This window comes from Trachymyrmex septentrionalis, unplaced genomic scaffold (assembly GCF_001594115.1).
Source record: "Trachymyrmex septentrionalis isolate Tsep2-gDNA-1 unplaced genomic scaffold, Tsep1.0 scaffold13, whole genome shotgun sequence".
Taxonomy (NCBI): Eukaryota; Metazoa; Arthropoda; class Insecta; order Hymenoptera; family Formicidae; genus Trachymyrmex; species Trachymyrmex septentrionalis.
In genome coordinates, this window is record NW_017304438.1 from 2889299 (window position 1) to 2897537 (window position 8239).

At 38.6% G+C, this 8239-nt stretch overlaps 1 protein-coding gene across 9 annotated transcripts in view; it reads left to right on the forward strand.

Annotated features, from left to right (window-relative positions):
• LOC108756801 (protein turtle-like) overlaps positions 1–8239 on the forward strand; it is a 264529-nt gene that overhangs the window by 102040 nt on the left and 154250 nt on the right. For 8 of the 9 annotated variants that reach the window (XM_018500862.1, XM_018500859.1, XM_018500863.1 and 5 more), the window contains exon 3: positions 6906–6944. The gene's annotated coding sequence lies outside the window, so the exon portion shown is untranslated. Of the gene's footprint in view, positions 1–2485; positions 2537–6905; positions 6945–8239 lie in introns of those variants that run through there. The other variant, XM_018500855.1, reaches the window with a different exon arrangement.

Consider the following 8239-nt stretch of genomic DNA (forward strand, 5'->3'; position numbering starts at 1 on the left):
ATATATATAAAGTTTACGATATTATTCCAATCTTATATTTATTAATACGATTAATAAATAATTTGTGTATATCACGAATAATTAAAATGTTAAACGGCTACTAAATATATGCGCATATTAAAACGGTATAAATTGTTATGAATAATTTAATAATATAACAATTTTCTCCAGTCTCCCTCGGCGCAAACTTTATTCATGAAAATCGCGTTTTTGCATTTGCAAAACTATAAGTTCACGTTACTGGTTTTCCTGCTCGTGGAAGTCCTTTACGTGCCTCCATGTTTATGCGTCTTCGCTGTACGAGGGTTGAATAATGGCCACATTAGACCTCGCAGTTGTTCAATTTTCGCGACGCGTGCTGTCGCATCTTTCTAAACAATTACGTACGGTCGTACGTGTAAAGGCAAGGCCCGTAGCACACGTCTCGCCCTAAGTCGGATCACGGCGGATCCTGGCGATAATACTCCCAGTACAGCCAGCATTAACACCCGCCTTTGCGGAAATTAATTTCCGCCACCGCGTTGTCAAATTTTCACGGGGATGCTACGTGCGTTCGGGAGTCGGCGACTGCTACCTTCTTTCCGCCTCGCCGTGATCCACTAGCGTGCACCAAATTGCGTGCTTCACAGTATACTTTTACGTAAGTCTCTTACTGCATCATATACTGCGTCTCTGTCCCTCGAGAGGCAAAGTTTACTCTGTTTTTGCGGAAATCCTCCGCGAGAAAATGTGTGTGACGTATGCATATAATATGCGACCACGTTGAAATTAATTCGAATCATAAAAATGTGATAAGCATCGTAAAATTTTATTTCGCAGAGAAAAAGAGAACTGCACGAACTGAAAGCTACTTTAGCAAGTGTTATTTGTTGTTACAGCCTTTTACTTTGCACTTTAACCCTTAAAAAGTTAGCAATCAAATTGGATGGGTGTGCTTTTTTTAGTATATGGCATATCCATTCAATTTAATTGTTTAGAACTTTCATAAAAGTGAATGTATTGTAAAAAAATGTTTTTCAATTGAAACTCTACGCTGTAAAAAATAGCCATGTCTATATAATTCTCACTATGTTGGTGTTAATATTAACACCAGTACGATGTAGATTTAACATCATGTGTTTTAAATCCACATCACATTGGTGTTAATATTAATACCAAATTAATTAATATTGACACCAAACACAGTGAGAATTATATAGACATCGCATGGGTGTTAAATTCACACCGATATTTTTTAGAGTGCAGATATTAAGGAACATAATGATACCAGACAAATGTATATATCTTTAATATAAAATCTCTAATAAATAAAACAGTTATAAGCAATGGAAAAAGAAACGGGTATACCGAGGAGGCTAATAAATTATATAAAAAATTTTCACGTTTGTGAATTAACAGTCAAATCGATACGTTTGTGATTAAAAAAAAAAAATAATAATAACAGTTGCTCGATTGATAAAAATTCTAGCGTTCCAATATAATGATTCGCGACTACCATCGTTGCAATTTATAATCGTTAAGGTGACGACGTAGTGTAAACGAACCTTAATTTACTCGCAAACGCACGCGGAAACATTCTCTTGTCGCGAAGTCCGTGGTGGTATGGAGGTACGGGGATGCTAAACAAGGGGGTGGTGTCATCATCCTCAGTGTGTACAAGACTCGGCAGCGACCCCGACAGAACCTTCCCCCTAACTTCCACCCCCGGCGACGTAATTGAATCACGCTGCGGATCGTCGAGGCGTAAAACGTGGATTAAATACGATGCATACGTAGTACCGAATCCCGTTCCGGAGAGTTGCATCGGCTCGCAATAAGAGGATGTCATCGCTGAATGTTGTATCTGGTGTATGTACACTGGAAACTCGGAATACACCGGCATTCCGATAGACGTCTGAATGACCGGTCCGTCACCGCTAATTTGTACACTTGCGACCCTTTTGAAGACCAACCCACGGAGGATTGTGAATCCGGCTAACCAAATCGGTTGCTCGTAACTCTTTGCGTGTGCCTCGACGGAAATTGCCCCGTTGAAATTTGTAACGCGCAAACGAGAACGAAGACACGATAGAGAGATCAATTTTAGAGCTCCACATTCGAAATCTATTTATAACACGTCTGTTTTTAGCTCCGTCCTTTAGCTGCTCGTGTCTCATTTATCTTTCGGAATGGACGCTGCTCGTGATTATACGGTGCGATCACACGACTGTATTTTCGGCCTGACAAATACAAACTGAAACGATGCGACTTGCGCAGTTTCTACCGAGCTGTAGAGGACTTATCGGCGATCGCTCGTTGCCGTTCGGTTCCGTGATACGTTGCCCGTATCCTGTTTCTCTTCGCTTTCTGGACGTCTCAATTTCATTAACCATGTCGCATTCCAGCGAAAATGGAGGATAATAGTGATTTCGGAAAAGAAGCCGATAAGGAATTATGGACGAGAGAGAGAGAGAGAGAGAGAGAGAGAGAGAGAGAGAGAGAGAGAGAGAGAGACAGAACACGACGAGAGCAAGGAAACTTGATGAGTAGAACCCAAGTTGTGCAATCGTTCTTACTACATTTGAACTTTACCGCTTCTCTTTATCACTCGACATGATTACACTCAAGAGTTTTTTATTTTCATTTCTTCAACTTCTCTTGTTTTACTTAAATTCATTTATTCCGCAACTTTCAGTTTGATTTCTGAAATTTCTACTCTTTTCGTATAATTCAAAAAATAGTAAAAAAGTACATTATGATATACAAAAAATTAGAATTCCAACTATACATTTTTAATTCTATTCAACAATTAGTAATACATACAATTACTAATGATATCCAATAGAAGTTGAGAAAATTGATTTTCCTTCAACGATTATCAAGATAATCATCGAAGAAGAATCAATTTATCTCGAAATTATAATTAAGAGAACTTGTGCGACATCGGGATGTCTTCACCTGAGAACGTTTGTGAAATTTATGAATGTCGGTACTATTTTTGGAAAATTCCAAGGGTGAAAGAAAAACCATCAATCTCAGAGTCCCAGTTTCGCTTCACGGAGTGGCGACAGCCAGAGCGATTCGAGGACGAGAACTCACTCTCTCCGTCCGATGCCGTTTATGAGCGAACTGTTCCCAAACTGTTTTTATAAGAAAGATAAATAGGTGCTTTTGATAAAACTCGACTGACGCACCCAGGACCGAAGCATTGAATTTCATTATCGTGCGAGTCCTGATTTATCGCCCGCGCTCGGCTTACTCTCGAACGACTTGCCCTCTCTCGCCTCCCTCGTGACAGCCCTCTCGACGATCCATTTCACAAAACGTGATAACAAATCGTGGTCTCGAGGAATTTACGTAACCAGCGGTCGAAACGTCGATTCCCCTCGCAGCGATAAAGATTGCCGTTTTCGAGAGTAGCGTTATATTTTTCAGGCTGCGGTCACCAGGCTTTTCGGATTTCCGTTCCGCTTTTTTTCCGTTTCCAAAATTTCAGACCACGATCGACCGTCAGATGCAATCGTCGAGAGAGAGAGAGCCTGGGTGCATCCGCGCGCGTTGAATAATCAAACGAAAAAATTGGCTCGTCGTAAATGTTTGTGGACCCCATCGCCATCCACCTAGCGTGAAACTTCCTCTCCTCCTTCACCCTCACCTTTCCCCATTCTCCGCATCTTCCGACGTTCTCTCATGGCCTGTCATAAAACTTTCATAACTTTCGGTATTTCCACGAGCAGCCTTTTGCCAGTCCGCTCATGCGAGTCGTTAGATACGGCTCTTCTCTTCCCTTAAGTAAGGAAAACGATGAGAGAATGAACGAGACGTGCCAGGTATAAAAAATATCTCGCGATTAACTTTTCAGAACACAACGCGATCAATTTTGACGTACTCATAATTTGAATATTTCTTACGAAGCCCGGCGTGATCTTTCAAATTATTTTTAATTATCACTCGAAGATCAAAGATGTAGAGGACTCCGCCTTCATATGGAATCATGTTGGGTCTCGTGAAATAATTTAGCTTTCACACATAATGTAGTTTGTAAATATATAATGTACACTGTTAAATTTATAATGTCAAATCGTACCCTGTTTGATCTTTAATCATTTCTATAGCTTACCTAATAACTGTTCCTAATAACTGTAATGACGATGTGTGTCGTTAATTTAACTATAACAGTGAAGTTAATCAATTTAGCAAGAAACTATTGTATATTAAATTTGACTCAAATTTATTTTTTTGTTTATTAAGTGCATACGTCATGACATTGTTTGTTTGGAAACTAAGTAAAAAAAGGAATGAAAGGATTGATTTACATTTTGAACTAAGATGGAAGATAAAACAAAATGGTGTTTAACTCAAGAGAGTTGTCATTATTTCTTTAATATCTAACAATGCAGTGTACAAAAAGTATCAAAATACAAGGCTCCATAATGAATAATTCTTGAAATATGGTATAACAAAGGTAATATAAAATTTGTATTTATAGAGCATTTGATACTCTATAGCTCAAAAATTATCCATTATTGGACACCTTTTGTTCACGTGACATCATAAAAATGTGTTAAACTAACTCATTTCATCGAAATTTACCGAAATTTTCCATATAATTAATGCGGAGTTTTTTCGAGACCAGAGGCTCGAATCCTCAGGCTAGAAACATATTCATATAAACGAACGATTCGTTTTATTTATATGCAATATCATTGCGATTAAAATATTGAGATATCATAGACATTGTATTGTCTATTTTACTATTCCTATGTCGCTGATACAAAGTTTTTTGAATATTTATCTTGGTCGCGGAAGGACACGAAGGCGTGGGACGAACGCTGTCTGTGCGCGAATTGTCACTGGCTGAGTGGTTCATAAATTTGCAAATAGCTGCTAACAATTCATGCCATTCAATGGCGGCGATGCACTGTACCGGTAATCATTTCAAATGCACTGGCTGTATCGCTCGGTTGCATCGCTCGGTTGTGTTCGGGCAAACATTCCGGCTAAACGATCGTTTTAGCCACCAAATTCGACAATGACGTTCCGATCAGCGGCAACGATAAAAATATTACCGTACTACGCTTAGAATGCTTTTAATCGCGACTTGATACGCGTTATTTAAAAAATATTACTAACAAGATTTGCTGAAATTGGAATTGATGAAATTTTTATCGTGCTTTATTGATTAATACATTTCGCGTTTTTCGAATGATGCCAAGCATCGGGAAATGGGAAATATCGTTCTCGAAACGGATGAAAGGTGATTCATACCGACAAAGAGCAAAGTTGGCTCGAATAGCCGTGGTATATGGTTTGTGTCGTTACTGTTGCAACTGCCGTAATACCTCTTACACCAGCAGCCGTCGTTCTCGCAGCACATTAAATAACTTCGTGTCTCGAATATCGAAATAGAGCTACGGGAACGAGTAGACAGAACGATCGTTTCGATCGCATATATTGTATATATTGTAGAAAGAAATCATAGTTCACACTTGATCGTCGTTAGCGATATTTGTTCTTTACAACTTCTGGCAATAAATCGAAATGTATGTAACTTTCTCTTCGAAAAGCATTGCACGTAATTGCGAGTAATTTTTTTTAATTCTCTGCTCTTGCTTTAAATTTTTGTTATTAAACTTCTCTGCCCTGATATAAATATCTATTATTATTACCATTCACACATAACGTTAATAATTTTGTCTTAGAAATAGAAGAAGAAGCAAACGTGGTAAATTAAATCGTCGCAAACTTTTTTACGAGGTAATATTTTAGAACTTTTATACTCCCTTGCGCTTCTACCTATTTTCATTTCATTATCAAGCCGAAATGAGTAGCGCCGTTTCATTGTTAAACCGAATTCTCGCTGATTGTGAAAATACAGAGGGCGGTTAATAACTCCGAAAGATCTCATTTCCGTGAATTAATTTTGAACCGGCGTGTGCCACTTATTTCTGTAAAATTCTGACTCTTCACGCGAATAATGTGCAAAAGAAAAACACGCCAGCTCATTCATCGCTTAATTAACGCTCTTTTTATTTTGCGACATAGCTTACCGTTGCTCTTAATCTCGAGGGATAATATCTCGGGGGTCGACTTTTAAAGTGTATATTTAAGCACGGTACGTTCCGAATTATATCATTTTGCAATTTAGCCTTGCGATTGACCGCTGTGCTACGTCTCGAACGCACTTCCCTCTGAATTTTCTAGTATTACGAATGGAAATTTGATTTGACTTGTGACTAACGTAGCTGGTCATAGATGGGATAACTTAAAAGTTATCCGGTACTGACCGCTAAGATGAGGAGCGACTGGTTGCAATCGGATAGTTGGCGATTTACTGTAGTAATTACCAAAATTACTGCACCGCATAATGACGGTAATTATCGCCGTAATTCGCGGTAATTGCCGCAGCAATTACTGGGCTGAAATCCTGAAGACTGGCGGAAAGGCCGGCAGGTGGTTGCGTCGGTGACGATCGCTTTTCCTCCCTTTCTGCCTGGGTTTCATCTCGCCTCTGCCTATTGATTTTGATGAGAGAAAATGGACGAGATATTATCACCTTTATTCTCAAGGCCAGCTTCAATAGATATGTCGTTTCCCACGGCTAGTTTCGTTACTTTTACACAATTCCATAGAAATTTAATGAACGATTACTAGAACATTAATTTAAAGATTTCTAAAATAAATTTCTTTATTCAGAGACTTACCATAAAAGTGTGTCGTCCATGTTCTGCAAAATTCTGCGAAAGAGAGAGAGAAAAAGATGCATGTATATATCTTGCTCCTGCAACTATTGCAAATTATCAGAAAATGTTGGACCATCGATCAATCAAAAGTGATCTTTTTATGGCCAGTCTCTGATTAGGGGATGTTAAAATTCTTTATATGTATACTTTTACAGTGTTCTAACCATTATTATTTTATTGCAGATCTGAGCCACGAGGAGAAACCGATATTTTCGGCGTATGGTGAGTTTATTCATTACTTTAGAAATTTCTGTATAAGATGGTGAAAAATCGGAACTGTCGTGATCGTTGATTGCCATTTAACTTTTAATGCATTTCTCATGTTTTCGAATCGACGGATAACCGATAGGGAACGACTCTCTTTATAACAGTGACAGACCTTGAGGTAGAAATTGCGATATTCAGATGCGCGACGCGTCCTTCGCGTCTCTCGGGGGATCGAAATCCACCGTTTCTTTTCTCTTCCTAATGACTCGCGAAAAATTTCAATGCGTCTCAACGGCTCGCCTTTTCATATCGAATAATAAATGACGGCCGACGCCGTCGGAAGGCCAGGTCGACACGACGCCCAGCTGTCGAGGCGCCGCTGAACTAGGATGCTAGGTGAGCTATCTAAATGCGTTGGTCGCTTCTGGCAACCGGAATGATTTTGTATTCATCTTTTGAAAAATACCGCTTTTCAAGTACGAGGCCACATGATGCCCCGGCTAACGCGACCAGATAGTCTGAGGACACGCGTCAAAGTTGCAGAGGAAATTTATCACGGGAATGACGTATTCTTTTCTTCACTCACAACCTATTTAGTTTCCCTGGTTGTGCTGTGACAAATGGGTGAGCTTAAACGAAAATAACATCTAGTTCGCTCGATATAATTTATAATTTATTATATGCTTAACAATTGCGATGCCATAGAAATTGTAATATTTGTTGAGGTATTCCTTTCAATTTACAAAATTTATATACATCATAATAACACATATAATTGAAATAATGATGGGCTACGCGAGCCAAGCTATTAGATATTTATTGCTAAAATTTATATGATGATTGATAAATAGTGATTAATAAACAATGAAACGGATATTTCGATCTTTATCAGATCATTTTCAATATTAGGATATTAGAGACAAGTCATTTTGGATGGTGCATAATACGAATTTTTATATTTCTAACTGCCGTTCAATATTTGCATTATGTGTAGGGTAGCATTTCCGCGTTAAATTGCAAGTCGATTTCGAGATGTCACGATGTGACGGCGGCCGCTCTTCGCGAGATCAGATCGCGTCGATCGTTTTTCGAACTCGGTAATATTCGGAGTCGATTGAGTTCGTTACGGTTGAGTTCGGTTACGACTTACGAGTTTATTATGATTATTACGAATTTAAGAGACAAAGTCGAATATTAATTACGAGTTACGAGTTCAATAGACATATTCGGTGAAGCGCGGCTCAACTACCGATAACTCCTTTTATAAATCTTTCGAGATTGATAATTATACATATATATATATATATATA